The sequence below is a fragment of the Benincasa hispida genome, chromosome 10 (assembly GCF_009727055.1).
Source record: "Benincasa hispida cultivar B227 chromosome 10, ASM972705v1, whole genome shotgun sequence".
NCBI lineage: Eukaryota > Viridiplantae > Streptophyta > Magnoliopsida > Cucurbitales > Cucurbitaceae > Benincasa > Benincasa hispida.
Genome location: NC_052358.1, coordinates 34,719,957 through 34,746,582, shown reverse-complemented (window position 1 = coordinate 34,746,582; position 26,626 = coordinate 34,719,957). Strand labels below are relative to the sequence as shown.

Genomic DNA, 26,626 nt, shown 5'->3' with positions numbered 1-26,626 from the left:
AAATGATTATTTATTAATTTTATTAGAAAATTAATTTATGAAATTAATTTGTAAAATTAATAAATTTTGATTTTAGAAATAAAATATGATTTTAAAATCAAAATTGGATTTTGGAAATAGAAAAACATGAAAATGAAAAATTGGATTTTTCAACTTCATCTTCAAAGTAGCTCACAAACAACCCATTATCTTCAACCTTCAATTACTCTAAACATGAGCTGCATCCCATGCAACAAATCTCTTTGCATGATAGTCTACGAGATTGGGGTGATTTTGGAGGGTTGCAACCGAAAGAATTTTGGCTGAAAATTCGAGTAGAAGAAGGAGTTCTTCATTAGGTTGCTGTAGTGAGCATTCTCCAAGTTCCCTTTGATTCCAGCTTATTTTGAGTCTCACAACTCAATCTAGAACACAAGAGAATAGTAGAAATTTCAACGGTTCTTCAAGGGTATGTCTTGAAACCCATAAATTCTGTTTGAGCATGTTTTTATTTCTGCCAAAATTAATTAATTAGAGTGCTTATCGATCCTTATTGCTTCCGCTGTGTGCTGGTACCATTCCAACAATTATTTTCATTTCTTTTCCTCACAAATAATCATTTGTATCTCATAGGTTTGACACCTTCTAGGTTTTGACTAGTGGTCCAAAAATCGTTTTGAAGGCGAGTTTAATTCTGCCTTGATTGCTTCTTTCCACTAAAGCCAATATTTTCTATGTCGACATTCTTCAACAAATTTTGGTTCAGAATCCTCATTTTCAGATATAATATCAAGAGCAACATTATACACAAAAATGTTGTCAATAACTACACGATTCCATCTTTTTCTTGTCATGACATAGTTTATTGAAAAATCTTTTTCTTGTCAGACTCATTAGTGATAACTTGTTGTGTTGGGATATCAATTTTCGATGGAACATTTGCAGCTGGTATATTGACTTAGTTACTTTCTTTGCATCTATAAATGTATCTGGTAACTAATTTGTTATATTTTGCAAATGAATTATCTTTTGAACTTCAAGTTCGCATTGAACTGTATGAAATCTAAATGAGACAATAACGATGCATTCCATGTAATTCTTTTTTCCATTTCTTAATTCCTCCCCCTAATGTTGGAAAATTTGTCTCATGAAAATGACAATCAACAAATCGTACCGTAAATACATCACCCTTCAAGAGTTCAAGATATTTAATAATTGATGAGGAATCATATCTAATATATATTCCTAACCTCCTTTGATGACCCATCTTAGTATGTTGTGGTGGAGCAATTTGAACATATACTGCACATCTAAAAATTCTCAGATGAAAAATACTTGGTTCATGGCCATAAGCTAATTATAATGGCGAGTACATATGATAAGATACTGGTCTGCTTCATGCAAAATAGTATGTCCCTATACAGATGTAGGAAGCTTAACTCTAATAAGCAATGGTCTAGCAATAAACTGCAAACGTTTTATGAATGATTCTGCTAAACCATTTTGTGTATGAACATGAGCTATAGGATGTTCAACACTTATACTAGTTGAAATACAATAATTATCAAAAGCTTGGGATGTAAATTCACCAGACGAATGGTTTTAATTGTATGTGCTCTTAACTTAATATTTGAGTAAGTAATCTTGCAAATGCAAGATTTCGACTTGATAATAAGCACAATGGATGTATATATTAATATCATAAAATATCTAAATAGTCCACTTAGTGGGTTAAAAGGTCCACATATAATACCATAAATTCGTTCTAAAAATGTAGGTGATTCAGTCCCCACTTTCACTTTGACCGGTGATGGTCTAATTAATAATTTTGCTTGAGAGTAAACATCAATTTGTTAGATTCAAGATTCTTCTGACTCTTCAATGGATGTCCATTTGAATTCTTAATAATTCTTCTCATTATTATAGATCCATCCAATCGGTCATGCTATATATATATATATGCACGTACATGTTTCAAACATTTAAAGTTTAATTCCCATTTATATGTTTCTTTTGAAGTATAACAAGCCATTTTTATGTGTTTTTATATGAAAAAAAATGAAAACGTTGAAAAAAAATAAATTAATTTGATAACAATATGTATAAAATAATGAAAAATATTTAGATACAATTGAATTTGTAACAAACATTTAAACAAATTAAAAGTTAGTTAGATAAAATCTAATTTGATAATAAAATATAAATTCAAATATAATTCGAGGGAGAAAAATAAAAAAAGAGCTCGTTCATTTACAATTACACTTGTATTCACAATTCAATTTTCATTTAAGCTTCAACAATTACACTGTATTTATAACTCAATCAACACAAACCTATGAAAGAAGTTTAACTCGTTGTAGAGACATAGCAAAAATAGCATGACTGCAAAAGTGAATACTTATTTGTTTGTCAAAACGGAAAATTAATGGTATAATAATATAATAAGATGATAATGAATAAAAGGTGATTAAAAAATACAAAAAATGATAAAATTTAAATGAAATACACAATTTGTTAGATGATAATATGTATAAATGTTGAGTAAAATTCTAATCAAGATAAAAAAAAATTTAATTTGAATTTAAAATAATAATAAAAAAAATAATATAAAATCTAAAGATATATTATAAATTAAAATTAAAATGGTGACAAACAAATTAAAGATTGATTAATTCTGAATATTATCGAAAATTGGTTAAATAAAATCAAAACAAATATGAAACCGCCCATTCAAATTTTAAAATTGGAGAAAAATCTGACACCTTTATTTCTCGAATTTGTTTGGTTGAAGTCTCATAACCGATGATTCTATTTATTTCTATTGAGAATTGATACACAGTCTTATAACAGACGATTTCATTTAACTATATTTTTATTGAGAATTTATACATGGTATAACATTTACATAGTACTTGAAAAAACGGTTAATCGACCATATAATGGGCAATTCCAAAAAATATATGTCATGTGCACGATACCCTTTTGCCAAAATCTTATAATTTATGTGTTTTTTTTTTTTTTTTTTTGAGAAAATCAAAAGGTACCTCGATTTTGCTATTTCCTTCAATTTCCCTAAACCATTTGTGCCGGTACTTAGCCAAAATATTGGGCCTTTCAATGGATATTGAAACGGACCCAAAAAAAATAGAGAAATTGCAAAAGAAGTCTAAATTAGTGGGACGATTTTGAAAAAAAAAAGTTTTTTTTTTTTTTTTTTTTTTTTTTTTTTTAATTTTATAACTACAGACGATCCATTCACATGTACCTTTATAATTAATAACATACCTCTACAAATATATGAAATCAACTTTCTACTTATGTCATAGCGTACCACTGCATTTTATAACGTATTGCGTTAGGGATGATTTAGGGTACATATGACCATCCCTTACGCGATTTGTTATAAAATACATATAATTTATTGTGTTTTCCTCATTTTTTTCATAGTTTATTGTATTTTCGGATGAAAAAATTTATCGCGATACAGATAACCATTGAGTTAGGGATACCATGAATATTGGTTCAGAGTGGCATTCATTGAGGAATTTTTTCATGATGTTGTTCATGTTCACATTGGTCATTCCGTACAAACATGGTATGGATGCAATATTTTATTTTTATTAGAAAATATGTTCTTGATTTCGTACAATATGTATTTGTTACTTTCATAGAGGCAGTGTTTTATTTAATAAACATATATTTGATTTCGAATACTGTCTATTTGTTATTTAAGGCATGAGGTATAGAGGTTGTGATATATCTTTTATTAACGATCATAATTTTGATATAATTACTATATATTTTATTTTCATAAGAGGAAGAATATAGGGCGATTTTGTATATTGTGTATTAGTTACTTTCATAGTGGTATAAGATATAGAGATTATGTTTCTTTTTTAAATTTATATTTTGTATACTATGGATTTCCATTTTTTATTTCCTATACGATTATAGGCCACAAGTATTAAGTATAGGCTAGTGATTTATTTTTATTAACAATAGTAAAATTGGAAATTGCATCAATTCTTTAACATTACAATATGTTAGGCTACATGCCAAAGTTAGCTCAATGTTATTTGTGTTGCGAAATCGATAATTAAAGAACAAAAAGGAACGTAGAGTAGGGGAGATCGACACACAGATATACGTGGTTCACTAACAGTGTGTTAGCTACGTCCACGGGCAGAGGGAGAACAATATTATTTCGAGAGAATGTTTTCAAAATTATATCAAGAACGGTGCCTCTAGGTTAGAGAGTTTATATATCGCACTGCTCTAAACCCTAGGGTCAAAATCGTAAATAACTGCAAATAAATAAATATGCTAAATATAAAATCTGAATAGGTTTCGGGGGCGTTGCCCCCAAACCCCAACCAGGGCGCGCCGCCCCTGGACCCCGGCTCGCTGACCGGGCAACGAGACCCTGTACTAGGTTGTTCGAAGCACCAGCAAACAGATTCAAGGCATTTCAACAATTTGCATACACTCTGATCCAAGAGATCGGAGGATCGGAGGTTTAATCCCCCATCCCTACAGTTGTCGTACTAAAAAATAAATATGTTACCTACATTATTTCTTGTTTGAATTTAAAACGTGATTTCAAAAACTTTAGATGGGACTTGGTAGATTAGAAAATTTAACTTATATTTCATTTGATTTGATTTTTTGGATTAGATTTCATTTTAAATATTCTATAATATTGATTTTTAAGAGGGATACATTTGTTCATTTTAAAAATAAATAAACTAAAGAATCTAGGCGTATATCCATTTTATTAAAAAAAAAAAAAAAAAAAATAGGATTAGACATTTTTCAAAAATATCTTTTTAATTTAGACATTTGTCCAATCACCCTAAAAAAATATGAAACATGAGCAACGAGATATAGCTAAAGGGAAATTAGGGTGTATAGCTAATTTGAAAAGAGTATAATAAAAATTGATGAACAATGTTTACTAGCTATTTGGATATAGGGCTATCACCTTTAAGGGGTGGAGTTGATGATCGTTGTTCCTATTTTACCCTTTTATATACATATGAAGTAAATTGATTATCTAGCAATTAGTTAGTTACAAGAATAATGTATCTATATATATCCATAAGTTGAATACAAAAAAAAAAAAAAAAATGGTATTTATCCAAAAATCAAGCTATCATTTAGTTTACTAATAATAATAATTAATTGAGGCTGCCAAGTATTTCTCTAGATTAGTGTTGTGTTTAAATACATTCAAATTGTTAGATAATCAATTTTTTTTCACTCTCTTCATTTCATATCATAATTTTCATAACATACATAACCGTGTCATATATTCAACACACAACATAACATGACATTGATTTTTGTTATATATAGTAGTATACATAACCACAAAATATCATTCAGATGAATATACATTTGCATACCGTAATAATGAGGACTAATATATATGTATATAAACAGTTATTACTATAAAACTGAGCTTTAATGTCGGTTTAAAACTGATATTATAGGAGAACTATGTCGGTTGAAAACTGACATTGAAGATCATGTTATAGAAGGCCTTCAATGTCGGTTTAAAACCGACATTATAGATGACTAAGAATGTCAATTATCTTCAACGTCCGTTTTCAACCGACATTGAGTACTATCTTCAATGTCGATTTTCAACCGACATTGAACATCATCTTTAATGTCGGTTTTCACTTACTTTTTATTGATAATTGTCCGTATTAAATGTATGTCATGGTTTTATTATTGAAAAAAAAAATTGCTTACGGATGTACAAATCAATAATACTTCTTTGTTAGGTACATGCATAAAACAAAATCCTAATTAATTTCACAAACCCCCAATAAGTCATAAAAGAGGAATTGGATGATAATTTAACTCCAAAACGAAGATAAAATATATTTTTCATTCAAATCAACTCCAAATGTTTTAGACAACAAATCCCTACGTATCGACCATGAATTATACATATATATTATACGTTAAACAAGTACAGTATACATACTAAGTTGCACACATAATAAAATTCGAAATAAATGAACTACAAAATAGTTAAAATGACTACATATAAGGAAGTTTTTTAAATAATGTTATTTTATTAATTATTAACAAAAATAGGGTTGGGTTGAAACTATTGTCTAAAATAGGTTTTTAAATCGTGTGTCGGGTACACGATTATCCCTAATCGTGTACCTGGTACACGACTTCCTTCAGAGCACGTGAAGTGGTAGTGACTTGGCATACGCAGACTACCACATGGACAGTCATGCTGCGTTGACCAGGTAATTGTGGACGAGGTCCATGTTGGAGTCGTGTACCGGGTACACGATTTCGTGGTTTCATAAACCCCACGACCCCTTCCCTTTCCTCCCATCCGAAGCTTTTGAACTTTCTTCATCTCTCACAGCTGTCGGTCACCTACTTCGTTGATGTCCATCGATTAGTTGCCACCGTCTTCAATCTTCTTGATGCTGCCATCGCTGCCATCATTCTTCCTGCCGATCTACTGTTCGCCTTAGGTAAAGTTTTTTTTTAATTATTTTTTTCTAATATATGAGTTTGTTCATAAAAAATAGAGATTTCTTCCATAAATGTACCATTTTTTTATTTGGGCTAATTTAAGTGTATGGTTCATAAATCTATTATTTTATTTTTATTTTTGCTGATTTAACCGTATACTCCATAGATCTCAAATTTGGGTTGATTACTTTTTTCTATAGTTGAATATCATAACTTGAACTGTCTTTTTTTTTTTTTTTTTTTTTTTTTTTTTTTTTATTTTTTTTTTGCTTTTTTGTGGGCTATTTTTTAGGCTGATTTATGTAGTTGAATATCTACTATTTTGTTTTTAGGTTGTATCATAACTTGGATTTTTCATTTGAATTTGAGCTGATTTAAAAAAAATACTTGAAATGCTTGGACTTGTCATAAGAAAATATTTGGATTGTTCGGAATATTAATTTATTTGGATTTCTTAAAAAGAAGAAACAAACTTTTTGTCATATTAACATATTTTTTTTGTCAACTATAACAGTTGTAAAAATTTGAGTAAATATGTCGGCGCATCCTGAAGATTTAGTCATTCTTGAACCTAGAAATGATGGAGACAGTGATATTGATGTTGAACTTGATGAATTATTTGGAAACGATAGAAGTAAGGAACATGATTTTGAGTTGGTACCGCCAAATATATTCACACAAATAGATTGGAAAATTACTAATTCAACATGTGAACGAGGGTCAACATTGGAGGAAAAGAGTAGATGTATAGATAATTCTAGTTTAATACAAAAAGGAATGCTATTTGATACTAAAGAAGATTTACAACTTGTTGTAAAAAAAAAAATACTGCGTGACAAATGTAAACCCCAGTATGTTTAATAATGTGATTAGATTGATAAATTGGTTAAAATGTGAGTTAATTCTAATTTGTAGGAAAAAAGTGAAGAATAAAAAAGTGTTGAAAGAAGGTCCTTAGTAATAAAGTGTGGGCCTCGGGTGGATAGGAGTAGCCTAGTAAGTAAGAAATTTGGCTAAGGGTGGAGCTAGGCATAGGATGCCACGAGCGTTGGTAGGAGTCTTAGTAGGAATGACCTTGTCATTGGAGGTTAGGTGAGCTTGTCGATGGTTAAGTTGTGGTCCGTGATGTGCAAGGTAAGGCATGACTTGAGGTTGTGGCATGGCTAGACAAGGGCGAGGGAAGACTGCCTAGGTGATGGCCTAAGGATTGGCGATGGGCTTGTGCAAGTGACCATGAGTGTGGGCTAGGTGGCAATTTAGTAAATAACAGCAGCACACAGCCTCAGGTATAAATAGGTAGGCCGAATTTAAATGGTCATTTCGGGCAATCTACTCGTGCTATTGTGATGATTCTAAAGGCATCCAAAATCTGGGTGATCTTAGTTTATGAGATAGGGCTGCCGAAAGGAAACTCTAAAAGAATCAAGCTGAAAAATTAAAAATTTGTAGAAAGGACAAATTCGCAGGTGAATCTGGCCAGTGTCGAGTGTTTGCAGTTTCCGACCAAACCATGAGAATTTTTTAGTTGAAATTTTAAGATAAGATTTTTAACTCAATTATAAACAATGTTGTAGAAGGAACTTTCTTAAGATGAGGTCTAGAAATCGAGTTATTTACTCTGGAAGTTGAACCTGGAAATTGTTGAACAAGTAGGTAGTTGTTTGGGAAGGACAAACAAGTAGCTCAATTTAAGAGGCTCGGTTTGGACAATTTGCTCGTGCTATCTGAGAGATTCTGGTGCCATTTGAAAGCTGAAGAATTCCAGTTTCTGTGTGTGGGGCTTCTAGAAAGAAACCTCAAAGGAAGAAGGTTGGAGAACGAAGAAATCGCAGAGAGGTTAAGTTCTTGGGTTAATCAGGGCCAGTGGTCAAGATCTGAAGCTTTTGATCAAACGAAGAAGAATTATAAACCCAAATTTTGAGGTAAGCTTTATAAGACAATTCTGAACAAGTTTGTAGAATAAAATTTCCTAAGATAAGGTCTGTATCATGAGTTATACGAATTACAAATTGAATCTGGAAATTTTTTAACAAGTAGATAACTGCTTGGGTTGAACAAGCAGGCAACTCAAGGAGGCCGAGAATGCACGGGCTGTAGCAAGCTTCAGCGTGCCTTGGGCTGGCCATGGGGCTGTGTAGGAGAGCATAGGTGACCTACACGTCCAAGGGAAGGCTCTTGTGAGGTTGGACAGCATGTAGGCACCTAGGTTAGACGATTGACGCTCAGTCGGTGTGGTTGAAGGAAGGATTGTCGCATAAGCCAAGTTAACACCTAAAGAAAAATCCTAAGTGTTCAACACCTAGGGAAGTTATCACTGGAAGGTAAATTAAATATGTCAAGTATAATATGAGCTTAATTCTGAAAAGTTAGTCTCAAAGGGGAGACAATTGTTGGAAGCTAAAATATGTTGTTATGTACATAGGGTTGACACTAATAGGACAAGCTTATCAACCCTAGGAAGATTGTCAAAGTCGTGAGTGACTATGATTGTTTTTAAATGTTTTAGGAATCCATGTTTTAGTGAAGTGTACTCTCATGCTAGTTATCTTACAAGAAGTACCAAACGAGCTAGTTTTCCTAAATTATGAAAACATGCTAGTTTATAAAGTTTGTGAAGCATGTTTTAGTAAGGTGGGCTAACGCATCCTAGTTTTCTTAAAGAAAGTTTCTATAGCAAATGCAAAGTATAAAGTATATGTTGTTATATCTAAGTATATGTACTTTTGATATTTTATAAGCATGCGCTAAAGAAACATTTACATATGAAAGTTATGTTAAAGTAATGTTATAATATCATATTTTCAGTAAGCATGTGAAATAGAGATGTTCTTTAAGGATATGTTAAGCTCGATACTGAAAAACTTAGAGAAGGTATCTGAACAGCTCGATACTGAAGGATAGAGAAGGTATTTGAGCAGTAGTACCTAAGGTATGACGGTACTTAACTAGAACCACGCTAAGCTCGATACTAAAGGACATAGAGAAGGTATCTAAGCAGCTCGATACTGAAGGACACTAATAAGGTATCTGAGCAGTAGTACCTAAGGTACAACGGTACTTAACTAGAACCACTTGCACGTAAGTAGAGTTGATGTTGAGAGTTGAACAAAAGGGTTCTCTCCACTGAGGATCGGTTTAGCTATGTTTTCAGTTACTATATGTTTATAAGTTTTATGTACATATTTGCTTGGCCAGTTCAGTTTTCAGAATTCAATTTTCTAGTTTCCAGTTTTAAGCATGAGATTTATGTTTTATTTAAGTCACTCAATGGGCTTATAGCTGACCCTGTTTTTAAAATGTCACCCCCCCCCCCCCGCCAATGTAGCAGTCAACTCCCCAGAAGACAACTTTGTTGTTGTTCTGCCACTCAAGAACTCAAGCTTAAAGAAGTTTAGGTGTTTGTTTTGTAAATACTAGTACACATGTTTTGTTCATACAAGGACTAGGGTGTATGTTGGGCTCACTAGGTTTTGTAATGTACATAGTTGTGAATGGGAATAGTGGCTATGGAACCCTGTTGATGTAAGAACGTTAAGTTTTGGTTAATCTACTCAGTATATTTATAAGTATACAGGAATGTATTCCAAGGTTTCTGAGATAGGTTAAGCAGGTTAGTAGGCAGTAAGTGCCAACAAAAATGTTGGTAACTATTGCTGTCATATTCTCTTCTAGGTTAAGAAGGTAATCTGGGAGGGAGTGTAACAACAAAGCACTACGAGATTCTGATAGAAGAATCAAATCAAGATATTTGGTATGTGAGATGCAAACAGTGGAAGGATGATTGTGATTAGAGGTTACGGGCATGTCGGCATAAAATTCATGGGATGTTTGAAATCACCAGACTTGAAGGGGAGCACTCATGTTTGTATTTAGAATTGACACAGGATCATTCACAACTTGATTTACGTATTACTCCTTACTTCTTAGTTTGTATTTAGAATGTACCGTAGTTTTGGGTTGCCGGAGAAGGGAGGCATCTGCACAACATACTATCCCATTTGATCCACGTATTACTTCTCACGTTGAACAGTCTGGTTTTCTTGGGGTTGCACAGATTGGATTTATCCAACTTGATTAACACCTCATTATTGCTTTAGTAGAGCGTTGGAGACCAAAAGCCCACACATTTCACCTGCCTTGTGGAGAATGTACAATTATGTTGCAGGATGTTGCTATTCAGTGGGTTAACGTAGAAAGTATTATTCAACAAAAAAGACGACTCGATGTTGCTGACACTGATCGAAGACGTATTCGTCGTAGACAACAACGATAACAAGGTAAAGCTAATTTAGAGGCACACCAAGACAATCCCCCAGTGGGGTAAGCACGAGGGGATCATCGTTAAACTTCATGTAAACTTCTATTTTGAAATTAAAGAACTAATTTATCTTTTTTTAGATAAGACTACCATATACATGAGATCTATTTTTTTTTTTATTTGTAGAGATGTACTACTTAGTCACATCAAATTTTATTTTTAATATGGGTGTAGACTAATTAAGTTTTCATTGCAAATTAAATATATAATTAAGTTTATTAATGAATAAATTTGTTATTCAAAATAAAAAAAAAAATTAAAATCGAGAGAAAAAAAAAACAAAGGCAAATTGTGGGCTCAGTCCACAAATATGCCTTTGACCAGTCCACCGACGTTAACATGGTGCTGACTGGATTAAAAGCTAATCGTGTATTGGGTACACAGGTACACGATCATATAAGTTGAATAGATACAACTCATATAAGTTGAATAAGTGAGTAGATACAGCTCGAGAACACCATAAATAAGAGGGATTCAAAGTCCTCATCCTAATGAAAATTTTGTCCCTTATTTCTAACTAGTGAGATTTTATAGTCATGTAATAGACATGTACTTTAGAAGGTAACTACTTCTAATGACATTCAGAAACTTTAAGGTTAAAAGAACCAAAGTGAAACTCATAAAACCATACATTTTATACCTTTTAAACCACAAAGACAAAATTGAAGTTAATCTTAAACGTAATGATCATAGATAGGCCAGGTTGATTAATTTTGTATCGTTGATAGGCCAGGCTGATCAGTTTAGCCTTAAAAGTAAAAGAGTACAAAAAAAATAATTATAATTATAATGAGAGAAAAAAGTAGAGAAATTACCTCAATGTATCGTTGAGTCGTTGTCCTTAGGTGAATGGCAGAAAGGCCAGGCTGATCAATTTTGTAGCTTTCAGTTGGTTTGTTTGATATTGGACAATGAATAAAAGTCATTCCCATTTCACTTGAAGGAATTTGTTTCTCTTGATTATAATATTCTTTAAGTGAAAAACAATCCACAATCCCTTGTTTCCACTTCTCTAACACTTGGTGGAAGCTTTGACAAATTCAAAAGATGAAAACATTCCTCCAAAAATAGGCCTCTCAAATTAACCAGATGAGAAATACTTTCAGGTAATTTGGTAAAATGTTTGCTCACATGAAGAATTTGCAATGAAGCTACGCTATGAAGGTCATTGGGTCCACAGCGGAAGCGGATCGTCCTAATTTCCAAAATTTTACAGTAAACATACATTATGCATCTAAAATTTATAGCATGCATACACTAAATAATAGAGAAGAAATAAAATAAGGTTAAGAACCCTTACCTCTGAAGAACAATCTTCAATGGATTCCCTCGAACCGATGGCTACCTCGGTATTCTCCGGATGAGAATCTAGGAGGAGTGGGGCTTTGACTATTTTGGTTGAGAGGGAATTGAGAGAGAGGAGAGGAGAAGAAAAAATATTGTGATATCTCTACGAGATTTTTCTTTTCTGTCTTTGTATCTCTTCACCACACAGGAAGTGAAGGAATTCGATTTACAGAAAACCTTTGAGCGGAAGCGGATCGTTCAAATCCCATTTCGATTGAACACACATTTACAGTAAAAAGAACAGATTATGCATAAAACATAAATTACAGCATGCTTTTGAATAATAAACAAGAATTTAAAGATTATACCTTTGAAGAACTCTTCCTCAAGTAAATCTCTCAAACTAACTCGTTCACGAACGTGTCGAACAAGTCACGAACACTCCAAACGAACAACAGAAAATAGCAACGCAAACTCGAACCAAAAGGGGACACTACCATTTCGTGACCTTGTTATTCTTGGTGTGAGAATCCAGAAGTGGTGGGCTCTGGCTAATTTTGGTTAGAGGGGAGTTTGGAGTTGGAGGAGGAAGACGATCGAGGAAGACAAAAGCTATTGCATAGCAAATACTCTCAATCATTTAGAGAAAGTGAGGCTATCGCAAAGGCTCTCAAGAATCGCGTAGAATCTCTCTAATCGTGTAACTCTTAACTTATGGAATAATGAAATCAAATTTTATTTTATTCCATTTTTTCATAAAACCGAATAACTCCCCACTAAGGTGGTTAGAGAGAAAAAGGATTTAATTATCAAATAGTTAATAGTTATAAATAAATATGATAACCAACTTATCATATTATATTTATAACCTATAGTTTTAATATTGCATCATATACAATATATAAACCATAGTTCTTTTTTAACAACTATGAATCTTATTCATAGAAAATATATTTGAATCATATTCAAATATTTGTTCCTCCAATTAAACAATAATGTATCAAATATATTATGTCAATTATATCATATATAATTGAATCAATTTGATTATATCATTTATAATTAAATTCTCTCTTATTAATTTGAACAATTCAAATTAACCCTGTTCTCAACTAAATCCTTTTGAGCTACTAGGGGACCTTATGGACCTGTTAGCTTGAAGCTCCAATGGTATGTGAATAATTAATTAAACTCTTTAATTACATTATCACCATCCGTTAACTGTCGAACACTCCATTATATCATATATTTTATAGAAAAAATGAATAAAATATCATATATTATTAATCACATAAATGTTTGTTTATATTTACAAACTATAGAACCCTACGAGATTTAGGACATCAACTGCAATAGGAAGAAGAAGATGTGAAAACTAATTCCCCACTACAGGATATGGAGAGGAAAAAGGGGGAAGGGAGATACAACTCCCTCCCATTAATTATTTCAAAGATAATAAATTAAATTAAATTAAATTACTTAATTTATTAAGTTATGAACACCTTTTTTACATTCATTTATAGAAATTTTTTGTTAGGCTAGTACATATAATGCCTGTCTCTTATACACATCTAGATGTGTATAAGAGACAGGTGTTAATATTTCATCACATGAAACATATAAACCAGAGTTCTTTTTCTATTTTATGGTACTTAATATAAATCGCATTTACATTAAATTTAACCGTATGATTCTAATTTATATAATTAATATTTGAATCATATTCAAATATTTATTTCCTCTCATGAATATTATAATGTATCAAATACATTATAGTAATTATATCATATATAATTATTTTCCTCAATTATTTTGAACAATTTAAATTAATCTAAAAACTAATTCTCACTAAATCCTGTTGAGCTACCGAGGGACCTCATGGACCTGTAGCTTGAAGCTCCAACGGTACGTGAATAATTAATTAAACTCTTTAATTAAATAATTCACCATTCATTAACTGTCAGACACTCTACTAAAGACCGACAGCTGCACTCTTCGCACTATAAATATATTTATGTGTCCATTGGATACACTATAAGAAAATTGAGCTATTTCAACAATCTTTTATCGAAGGCTATAAAAAATCCTTTGAGAAAGATATACATTTATTGAAGGTATTGGAAAAACCTTTGAAAAATGTGTACTTTTTATTGAAGGTTAATAAAAAACTTTGAAGAAGATATATATTTATTGGAGGTTTTGAAAAAACCTTTAAGAAATATGTAGTTTTTATCAAAGGGTAATAAAAACCTTTGAGAAAGACATACATTTATCGGAGGCTTTGATAAGTCCTTTGAAAAATATGCACATTTTATTGAAGGTTAATAAAAACTTTTGAGAAAGATATACATTTATTGAAGGTATTGGAAAAACCTTTGAGAAATATATGCTTTTTATCGAAGGTTAATAAAAACCTTTGAAAAAGATATATATTTATTGGAGGTTTTGAAAAGACCTTTGAGAAATATGTAGTTTTTATAGAAGGATAATAAAAACCTTTGAAAAAGACATACATTTTTCGGAGGCTTTGATAAGTCCTCTAAAAAATATGCACCTTTTATTGAAGGTTAACAAAAACCTTTGAGAAAGGTTAGGATCGTGAAGATGCGCGCGGTGTTAAACGATGAGGAAGTGACACGTTAGACGATCGGGATATACGATAGACAAAGTACTGCACTATCAGTGAAAGCGCTAGACGATAAGCATAGAAGCTGGACGATAGCACTAGACGATAGTCGTGCTACGCTAAACGATCAGCAGATGTGCTACACGATAGGTGAAATACTAAGCGATGGACGTTGAGCGATAGACGCAAGCACTGGGCGATGACGTTAAGCGATAGGCGGATGCGTTAGACGATCGTGAAGATGCGCGTGCCGTTAAATGATGAGGAGTGACGTGCTAGACAATCGGGCTATACGATAGGCAAAGTACTGCACGATCAGTGAAAGCGCTAGACGATAAGCGTAGAAGTTGGACGATAGTCATGTTGTGCTAAATGATGAGCAGACGTGCTACACGATAGGCGGAATACTAAGTGATGGCCGTTGGGCGATAGACGCAGGCGTTGGGCGATGACGTTAAGCGATAGGCGGATGCGTTAGACGATCGTGAAGATGTGCATGGCGTTAAATGATGAGGAGTGACACGCTAGACGATCGGGCTATATGAAAGGCAAAGTACTGCACGATCAGTGAAAGCGCTAGATGATAAGCGTAGAAGCTAGACAATAGTCGTGCTGCGCTAAACGTTGAGCAGACACGCTACATGATAGGTAGAATACTAAGCGATGGGTGTTGAGCGATAGACGCAGGCACTGGACGATGACGTTAAGCGATAGGCGGATGCGTTAGACGATGGGCGCGGTAGCTAAACGATAGGCTATGCACAAGTGATATTTATTTATTTTTATTCTGAAATGATAACCAAAATTCCTGCCTTGCCCTGCCCTAGATCTCTAATTGCAATTTCTTGCTTTCTTTCATTTTTTTCTTAATCGATGAACCTCCGATTCCTCTTCTCAGCGTCAACATGGCGCTAAATTTTGAATTCTTCGCCCTCGATTCCCCTGATTCCATGTTCAACTTCTCCTAATCATCTTCCATTTCTATGCTTCTCTTTCTTCTTTTTCCTTCCCGGATGGAACCTTGCATCGACAATAAGTTTTGCCTTGGTCGGAAGATCGGTAGCGGCTCCTTCGGGGAGATCTATCTTGGTTCGTCTGGTTTTTCTTCATTCCAGCTTCTCATTATGCTGCTCTATTACAATAACTAGATTCTTCAATTCCATCTGTAGGTACTAATATACAGATGAATGAAGAGGTTGCAGTTAAACTCGTAAGTATTCCGATCTTAATTCAACACTACGATTCTAGCTCCACCTACTCTCTCTCTCTTCCTTTGCTTAGATACGCTTATTTTCCCTTACTTTTCCTAGATTCAGAGATGGAACCTCATATTGCTGATTTTGGTCTTGCAAAGCTGCTGAACCAAACTTCTGCACCAATGGCTTTTTCTTCTTTTGCAAGAACAATTGGCTACATTGCACCAGATATCATTCTACACATACATTAGGAATTAGCTCTTCATTCTCATGTTTTTGTTTTGAAGTATCAAATTATGTGGTGATGCGTGTTATGGGCTTCAGAAAAAAACCATCGGATCTATCATTTATGGAGGTGGGGAGTATCATGGCTCGGGTTCGTTCAGGTTGAAACGGGACAGGAGAAATAGACAGTATTGTTGATCCAATGCTTGTGGAAGAACTTGTAGATTCTGATCGAAGGGAGTAGATTAAGAAGGTGGTTTTGGTGGCTTTGAGATGTATAGAAAAGGATCCTAACAAGAGACCTATGATGAGAGATGTTATATCCGACTTATCATTGTTTGTCATCGTTGGTAATCTCCAGAAGTATCAATTACAGTGCCTCCCTGTTCATTCTCTGTTTTCTAGTGCTTTTGTGTTTGGGTTTGTTGCAGGTTATTGTTAGGGAGAGACTTCTAACAAAGGGATGTTGTAGAATTACCTACAGGACTGTAGTAGTCTATAGCCCACCTTGAATATATATTCCAGTTTTAGAGAAAAATTAAGTCTATATAAATGTAAGACCCCTAGTTAAGAAAATAATAGGATTATTAGTAGAATATTAGTATAGTTATTAGAAGTGGCATATTAGTGATTAGATAGTAAGTTTGTTCGGGCTTTTAATATAAACTTTGGTAATGGACTGAGAGGAGGGGAGTGAAGAATATTGTGAGATTTCCTTAGTTGGGAATTTGGGAGAGTCTAGCCCTCTCGAAAGGCTAGTATGATATTATAACATATTTCCAACATATTTCCATATAATTCTATATTTCAATGTTCTTGAGTTTACTTTGTGTTTTTTAGTATTTCCTTGTAGGTGGTATCTTAACAATAAAAAGTATAATCCCTACTCATTTAAGATACTTATTAGACTTGAAAATTAGAATTAGGATTTCAGACAACTGAAGGCTTGTTTAAATGAGACTAATTATTAAAACATATCGTCAAACTTAAGCAGGATATGTAACATAAAGCGCTATAAATGAGAGAATATAATATAATTATTGTGCTTGACTATGAATATATATGATACCGTCTTTAGTGAAGTGTGCTTTAATGATCATTTTGGCTTGCTTGCAGGTTTACCAAAGAGCAGGTAGAGCAGGTTAACAAGAACAAGCAATGGTCTAGGGCACTCGATGGTTCTGATTACCTTCCTGGAATGGTAATTACACCTATGATGAAAGATGTTGTGCTCTCTTTCCCAAAATTATAGAGAATGTCAACTTTCAAAATTTCTTAGAGTTGGTTCCTATAGCCCGAGAGCTGATCAATGATTTCTACTCAAGGTTTGTGGAGTTATTGTACATTGTGATAATCAGTAGTCCCTAATATTTGTAAAGACATTTTCTATCTCTAGCCTTAGTCACATGAAACCATCTTTTCAGTTTTTATGAATACTAATTTTAAATTGGATTAGACATGGTTTTAAGGATAAGCATAAATTTAATCATAGGTGAATGCATTTTTTCAATCATTGAATTCTTCCAACTTAACATATTACTTCAGATATGAAACTTTCTTGTTAATATTTTTTGTTGCTTATAAGCGAGTAAGTTTTAAATACCTCAGATGTTTTAGCAATTGGAAATACGGATTAACTTGCATGCTCTGATGTTCCTATATGACCCAGTAGTTTGACTGATAGAGATCTATTTTTCTATTTTTTTTCGTCATGATAAAGTATTCATCTCTCTTTGTAGCCATTATGCATCATGCCTGGACTACCTTAGGAATCTTAAGCCTAACTTATTGCTTGACATTCATTTACATGACCACGTCGAGACGCTTTACGATCAAATACGCCACAAGGCTCTCATCCAGTACACACTCCCATTTAGGTAAGTTTTGTAATTTTTTTTTTTTCTTCTTCTTCTAGTTTGGCTACCCATTAGTCTATCGATCGCTCACCTTAGCATTGATCTTACCAATTACAATGGCTACCGTAGAGAGGACATTTTCTACTATGAGTATTATAAAGACTCGGTTGCGTAATCGAATGGGAGACCAATGGATAAATGATTGTCTTGTAACATACATTGAGAAAGATTTATTTGATAAGATAGGTAATGAAGTTATTAATTATCGACTTCAAAATATGAAATCTCATAGAGGATAATTGTAATGTAGAAAGTTCAGTAAATTTATAAATTTTTAGAACTACTCACTTATAAATTATTTTTATTTAACTATAAGACCCCACGTCAACAAAATTTCAGGATCCGCCACTACTAGGATTATTATCACTTGTCACAAAGTTTCAATTAGCTTCATATCAGGCAGATGCTTAGTGTCTGCAAGTAGATGTTCAAACATCTCATTCTTCCTCAGACTTGTACAATGGTCATGTCTATCTATTGGGTATAGGAATGGGGATCATTTCCTTGCTGGTTTCAGGGATGAACCTTGGCGAATCTCATTTCTATTGTTCCATTTTACAAAAATTCAAAAAACAAAGAAAATACATAAATAGAGACTCTTTAATTGGTATGCATATATATCATACATTCAGTTGAACAAACCTTCTAAAGTTGGCTCTAAACTTCGCAGGTTTTCCCAAGTTACAAGGGAAGGGAAATATGTGCAATCAGATGTTCTGCGGCAACTAGTTTATGGTACTATGGTATCTTTTGGAAAGATGATTGTAGTTGATTTTCCAATGTCAGAAATAGCTTCGACGGGCCAAATGAAGAAGACGATTCACTAACCTTTGGAGGAGGTAATCCTGGCAGTGCCCATTTCATCACCTTGCTCTTTCCTTGAGCATCGTCTTAATGAGTCCGAACAACGACTTCAAGAATCTGAACGACAAAGAAAAGAATTTGAATAACAAAGAGAGGTTGAGGTAGAAGCACTTAGACGTCAAATAAGTGAATTAGAAAATCATTTTGATGATAGATTTCAAAAAATGATGGCAGAGATGCATAAAAAATTTGTTTCTAGTTGATCAATTGTAGTTTGATGTTATAGAATTTCTGTCACAATTGAAGGAACTCTTATTCAAGAGTACTTACGAGCGGAAGCGGATCTTTCTAATTCATTGTGACAGAATTATTGCATATACATTCAAACATACTTTCATAATGCTAAAGGGATCAAGAAATCATACCAGATGAAGATTTCTTCTTCACAGCAAGTCTGAAGCCCAACTGTCTACCTCGAACAGTCACCACTTGGACAAAAGAAAACAGAGAAGACAACACCACTCAGAGTCCTCAGTATTCTTGGAGTGAAAATCCAAAGAATGGGCTTTGTTCAGATTTGGTAGAGGAAAGGAGGAAGAGAGACCATACACAACGATCAAGCAAGTGGGAGATGCGGTCGTCTATCGCATAGACAATATGCTTGATCGTTTAGGTGAAGTATACAATCGTGTAGTAAAAGTAAGCGATCGTCTAAACAATCGTGTAGGAAAAGGGTGAGCGATCGTCCAAACGATCGCGTAGAAAAAACTAAGCGATCGTCTATACGATCGTTTAGTAAATATCGATAGCTAAACGATCACTTAGAAAAAAGGTAAACGATCATTTAGATAATAGCGTGCGACGGTGTAATCGATATACAATCACTTAGCAATATCGTATATGTAAGCGATCATGCAGTCACTATCGTATAGGCACTGATTTTCTAAACGATGACACTATCTTTTTCACAATATCCGCGTACACCAAGATCAACACACCGTCTGCTATTTTTAATGCACTCATCCATTATTTAGAACAGAAGAGACGCCTTCCCATTTTCTTTATAACCGTCCAATGAATGTGATATTATCACATTCATAACTTATAAATTAATATCATATATTAATTATAATATTTTTCCTCTACTAGATAAAAATCATATTTAAATCCAATTTCCTCCAAATTAATGTATCTCATACATAAAGTTAATTATATCATATTTAATTAACTCGTTCAATTATATCATATATAATCGAATTCTCTTTTGTCAATTTGAACATTTTAAATTGACCCAAAAACTGACTCTCAACTTGTATCCAAGCTACCAAGGGGAGCTTATGGACCTATGGCTTGAAGCTCCAACGGTACGTGAATAGCTAACTAAACTCTTTAGTCACGATATCTACCATCCGTTAACTGCCAGACATTCCACTAAAGACTGACAGTTGAACTCTTCTTGCCATAGATATATTTCATTTCTATGTCCATTAGATATAACCAATCATCAATACAATGACCTTTCACAGATGCTCGTAATTACAACAGGCCAATTTACCGTTTTGCTCCTGTAATTATATCTTCCTCTTTAAGTACCACTGATCCCTCTAATGAACAATACAACATAGTCCTACCATGTGTGAACACCTCTCGGGCCATGAGAAGGTGCGTGGTGCCACATCGTTCAAGCCCTGGAATCAGCCTTTAAGGGAGCTATCTATCTACTTATCCCTGCCTCGGGGAAGGAGTGAATTCCATCTTGTGTAGCTGAGTTCCTAGCTTCCAAATCAAACGAATCCCCAAAATGGTAGGTTTGAGTCGGCGTTCTGGCCACTCGTATCCATGCAAATCAAAGAACCGCCCTCAATGGAAGGAGTTCCCAAGACACTCAGGATTGAGGTCATATTACCTATGGTCATCCTAGTGAAGTGAAGTCTTAGTCATGAACGGTATTATGTGACAAGACATTAACACTTCGAGGTCAGGTCTTATACAAACTCTTTGTATAGGACGTCCCCGCTTGCATGTCCCCTACATGAATGATCAGGATCAGACCATCTATGACAAGTCACGACACTTATGACCATTCCACTAAGCGGCCGCATCCGTAGCGTTATCAGGATAAGGTTTCCCTCCTATATCCATATACTATAGACCATTTTGGTTATCACTCAAGACATGATCCACTTGTATGTCACCACATACATGCTTAAGTTACATATAGATAACTAGGGATATTAAGTTTATTAGTGTGTGGTAAAATGAAAAACATCTAAATGTGCAAAGTCAAGTAATGAAGTAAATATCATTTATATTATACATCATAAGTGTTTGTACAAAGTTGTTTACAAACTACTAGACACGAGACTTTAGGGCACAAACCTCAACAAATTTTCCAAACCGAGATTTTCCAATGTCAGAAATAGCTCCGATAGGCCAAACGAAGAAGACGATTCACTAACTTTTGGATGAGGTAATCCCGACAATGCCCATTTCATCACCTTGCTCTTTCCTTGAGCGTCGTCTTAATGAGTCCGAACAAATGACTTCAAGAATCTGAACGACAAAGAAAAGAATTTGAATAACAAAAAGAGGTTGAGGTAGAAGCACTTAGACGTCAAATAAGCGAATTAGAAAATCATTTTGATGATAGATTTCAAAAAATGATGGCAGAGATGCATAAAAAATTTGTTTCTAGTTGATCAATTGTAGTTTGATGTTATAGAATTTCGATAACCTTTTGGTGTACTTTTATGACATATAAGTTTACTTCCATTCATGTTATTGTCTATTTTTTCTATTATATTCTTATACTTTGTAATTCAGGGTACTACATGTAGATGAATTAGTAAAAACAACCTTCCGAGATTTGTCAATAAATGTGCTAAAAGGTTTTGTAAGAGAATTTTCGAAGGATATACAATTGTTGATAAATAAGTTTTTATGAAGGTTTTTAAAATTTTGAAAATAACATGATAAGCCTCTAAAAATAATGAAAACCTTCAAAAAAGACTACTTGATATTAGATAATTGATAAATAATTTGACAATTATCGAAGATATATAACCTTTGTAAAATAATAATTTTCGAAAGTTAATCAACCTTTGAAAAAAAGTTTTTTCGATGGGATCTATTTCAACACTTTTCAAAGGTTGAGATAACCTTTGAAAAAAAGATGTATTGAAGGTCTATTAAATGTTTTTTCGAAGGTCAGGGTCAATTTTCTTGTAGTGATATAACCAATCAACAGTACAATGACCCTTCACAAATTGCTCGTTGGGCCAAAATAACCATTTTGTCTAACTCCTTAAGTACCACTGATCCCTTCAATGAACAATAAATCATAGTCCAACTATGACCAAACCCCTCTCGGACCAAGAGAGGGTGTGACCATATTGTTCAAGTCTCGAAATCAGCTCTTATTAGAGCAATTTATCTACTTACCCCCGACATCAGGGAATGAGTGAATTTCTTCTTGTGTAGCTGTGTTCCCAGCTCCCCAACCAGACGAATTCCCAAAATGGTAGGCTTGGCGATCTGGCTACTTTCACCCATACAAATCAAACATAACCACAAAATCTCGAATAAACAAAATAACAGAAGACATGCATCCATATACAAAACTCTTTTCACAGGCATTTCAAGTAGATTAGAAAACTAGAAACAACATCATTATCCAATTGGAATCAAAGAAGTCTCTACATTTGTTTTCAAAACCCTTTTCAAAGATATTTTAGCAAGTTTTCAAGTATAAAGTACTTTAAAACACAATTCAGAATCACAGACCATCATGTCAAAACAAACGGTACAACTATAAATAGGATTTTCAAACAATTGTCCACATTACTCGCATTCAATTTCATAATGACATAAACAATTCATTCATGAAGTTCAGAAGCAATACCTTAACCCTCTGTCCCAGCTCTTTGTAGAGAAGAAACCCAGAGAACTTAGTAGTGCAAGACCACTCAAGAAATTCCACAAAGATCTAATTGAGAGCTTCTTCCATTTTATCAGCAACTTCCTTGAACTCCTTGTTCCTCACAAAATGTGTCAAGTTATAATTGATCTTGAAGTCCCAGAGTAAAGCCTCAAACTCACCTTCTGTCTCACTTATGCCTTTGATTTGCATAAGCAAATGGAAAATTATAAGCTGATGATACAAAAAGAAAACAAATTACATGCTTGCTTCAATATTTTTATCAAATTCAGCCTCAATTATGCCTTCGATTTGTAGCAGTTCTTTCATGGGAGAGTAAGCAATAGACTCAACTATGCACAAACCAACATCTTTAAGCTTCTTTATGTTTATTGCAATAATTCCAAATGCCTTCAAGACAACAAAATTATTAAAACTCTAAAATTGTTATTGGAAATGATAATCCCCAATCAAAACTCTAATCAATCCCCAATCGTTACTAGGAAATGAAAAATTCCTAATCAATCGTTATTGTGAAAAACAAGGGAGAAGAGGAATAAAACAAGAGTAGAACCAAAACTCAAATCTTATTTTCTCCAAATTTTCTAAAATAACAACTCTTTCTTCCACTGAAGCAAACAAAAAACACACACACACAAAAAGAGAGAGAGAGAGAGCGAAATAAAGAAGAGATCAGATTGTGATGATGCGAACCCATGAAACCCATGCAACAGACCTAAGATGGGTTGGTTAGCAAAGTTAACTGTGGACCTGAGTGGCAAATCTGTGTAGGCTATGGACCCATGTGGCGGATCTGTTTGCAGTGGATCTAGGCGGCAGATCTGAGACGGCAAGTGCAACGACATCGTGATAGTGACCTGGGGAAAGAGAGGTGAGATGGCCGAGAGAGAGAGAAAAAATAGGAGAAAGAGGGTGATGACATGACCTTAACCTCAAAATCTAGTGGTTAAGAGTGTAGTGAACAATCGTGGATGGAGACAGCGACGACGTACGTCAGGGATGGCAAGATCGGCAGGATCGTGAAAGGAGAAGATGGTGAAGGTTGCCAGAGAAAGAAGATGGAATTGTGTGAGAGAGAGGGTTGAGTTGGAAATTAAAAATTTCAGGAGAGATCTTTAATGTCGATTTTAAATCGATATTGTAGTCTCATCTTTAATGTCAGTTTAAAACCAACATTAAAGATCCACTTTTTTTTCCTTAGAAAACCGACATTATACATCTGTATTTAGTTTTTCCAACCGATATTAAAGGTCAATTTTTTTTGTAGTGTGTTATACACAACAAATAAATTTAAAACCTAAATCTATCTACCTGCTTGTCATTGTACTCCTCACAATTTTGACCTTTCAAGATTTTCCCACCACATTTTCTTTTTCTTCTTACCCTTCGTCTTTGCAGTGCCCTACAATCAACCAGTTAATCATGTCATTTGATTCATTGTTTTATGACGAATGTAATAAAGCAAACAAAAGATGTTACAAATTGTTTCCCCGACGTTCCTTGATTTATTCGTTGGAGGTGCATCATTTTCAAACTTTGTATCTAAGTAGTCCAACTCACTAAAACTCTCATTGTTCAAACTCGGATCTGCCTGAAAGAAGAGTTGAAATTAGTAAGCAAAATGCAAATTATTATACATAATGTAAATACTACAATATGTACATTATTATTTTCAAAGTCAGATTGTTTCTTCTAGGATTTTCCCTTATCTTTTCACTTGGTGGCCCCCTTATTTGGTTGCTTGCTTCTGTCCCTCATTACAACCAAGTTGTTTCTTCTTAGGGGATCCCTCGGACCTTAAATCTTTCGTGTTTATTGTGCTTTCATTGCATATCTATTTGAAGCTTGAGTCTGTATACACGACACATCAATTATATATACCCCAGAATATTGATATATAACCTACAAAAATGTTGCGAACTAATATAAAATACCTCCTTATTGCGTCCGAAATGGATGGGTGATGTCTGTTTAGGTTTCTTTCTCGGAACCCCCAGTGGCTTGCAATCTTGAACATGATCTTCTTTTGTTCTCCCTTTTATCCTTTCCCATTGTTGAACAATTATTAACACTAAATCAATATCATTAAATTAGTTCCCCCATATCATAAGCAAGATATGAATGCTATTTACATTTATTAAATAGACTAAGGCTGCGTTTGGCATTGCTGTAGAAGCGTAAAAAAGTTATTTTAAAAAAATCTTAAATTAATTTGGTAATTTAGATTTGTTATAAATTTTTATATAATTCACATTTTTTTTAAATGCTCGAAGACTAGCTTTTCATTTTAGATTCCTTAATAATCAGGCACCTTTTTAAATTAGTATTTTTTTTTTTGGTAATTCTTATAAATAGGAAAAAAAGATTCCAAGTTTCTATTTTTAAAAATTACCAATAATACCCTTCGTTTGTTTGTGTGTTATCTTCGTTTCTTTTTTTCTTTTTTTTTTTTCGATTTCAGGCCTCGTGTTTTCTTCTTTTCAATTTCAACATCGTCAATCTTCTTCCTCGCCAATTTTCTTCCTTGTCGAACTTCCTCTGACGCTATGATATTCTTCCTCGCTGATCTTCCTCCTTGACGTCATGATCTTCTTCCTCGCCAATCTTCTTCATAGAATACTTTCTTCCTCAATCACGATATGATTTTTTTCTTCTATACTTTGTCCATCATTGATAGTGGATTCTTCGCTCTCCCAAATTTCTTTTCTTCCGTCTTGTGCCCTTTCTTCTTCTTATTCTCTTCTCTTCTTTTCTAGGGTTTCAGATCATTCATATGATATAGCCTTTCTTCTTCTTCTTCTTGTTCTTTTTTAGATTTTCAGTATGTTAGAATTCTATCAATTTGGTTGTTGTATTTATGTTCTTTTCAATCTTTCGTTAATTTTTATTATTCTTTATTTTTGATTTGTTGTTATGCATATAGATAGTTTTTAGTGTGAATATGTATGGATGTGAACATTTTTCTACCATTGATAGAGAGTGATAGAGCTCTATCATTTTCTATCAATGATACAAAGTGATAGACAGTTATAGAGTTCTATCACTTTTTATAATAATGATTGAGCTCTATGACTAGTTGATATACTGTGATTGAACTCTATCATTATTTATCACTAATAGACAGTGATAACACTCTACTACCGTCCATCATTGATACACATTTATAGAGCTTTGCACTGATAGAGAGTGATAGAGCTCTATCACTGTCTATCACTTATATAAAGTTATTGAGTTAGATACATATGAACATCTTTCTTATACAATATTCTTTTCTTTTTATTGCAGTAATGTATATCATATTTTTTTTTCATTTATGGATCTTTGAATATGTATGAATGTTAACATTTCTCTACCTCTAATAGACAATGATAGATCTCTATCACTGTCTATCAGTTATACAAAGTGATAGAGCTCTATCACTGATAGATAGAAAGTGATAGAAGTCTACCACTCTATCACTTTATTATTCTTTATTTTTTATTTGTTGTTGCGTAGATAGACAATGATAGATATGTATCACTGTCTATTAGTTATACAAAGTGATAGAGCTCTATCACTGATAGATAGTGATAAAGTTCTATCACTTTCTCTTCAGTGATAGACAATGATAGAGTTCTATCACTGATGGACAGTGATAGAGTTCTATCACTTTCTATCAGTGATAGACAGTTATAGAGCTTTATCATTCTCTATAACAGTGATTGAGCGTTATCATTAGTGATATACTGTGATTGATATACTATGATTGAGCTCTATTATTGTCTATCACTAATAGACAGTGATAACACTCTATCACTGTTTGTTAGTGATAGAGCTTTGCGCTGATAG

The 26,626-nt window shown here is 33.5% G+C and overlaps 1 long non-coding RNA gene across 2 annotated transcripts; it reads right to left on the bottom strand.

Annotated features, from left to right (window-relative positions):
* Positions 1-18,461: 18,461 nt before the first annotated feature.
* LOC120088897 lies at positions 18,462-23,871 on the bottom strand. 2 transcript variants are annotated; one of them, XR_005485069.1, is made up of 5 exons: positions 23,549-23,871; positions 22,763-23,011; positions 22,303-22,399; positions 21,241-21,414; positions 18,462-18,978 (listed from the first exon to the last, which is right to left on the bottom strand). It is a non-coding gene; the product is annotated as an uncharacterized LOC120088897 (long non-coding RNA). The 2 variants fall into 2 exon arrangements; XR_005485068.1 differs by lacking the exon at positions 18,462-18,978 and having other exon boundaries at positions 21,195-21,414.
* Positions 23,872-26,626: the final 2,755 nt, after the last annotated feature.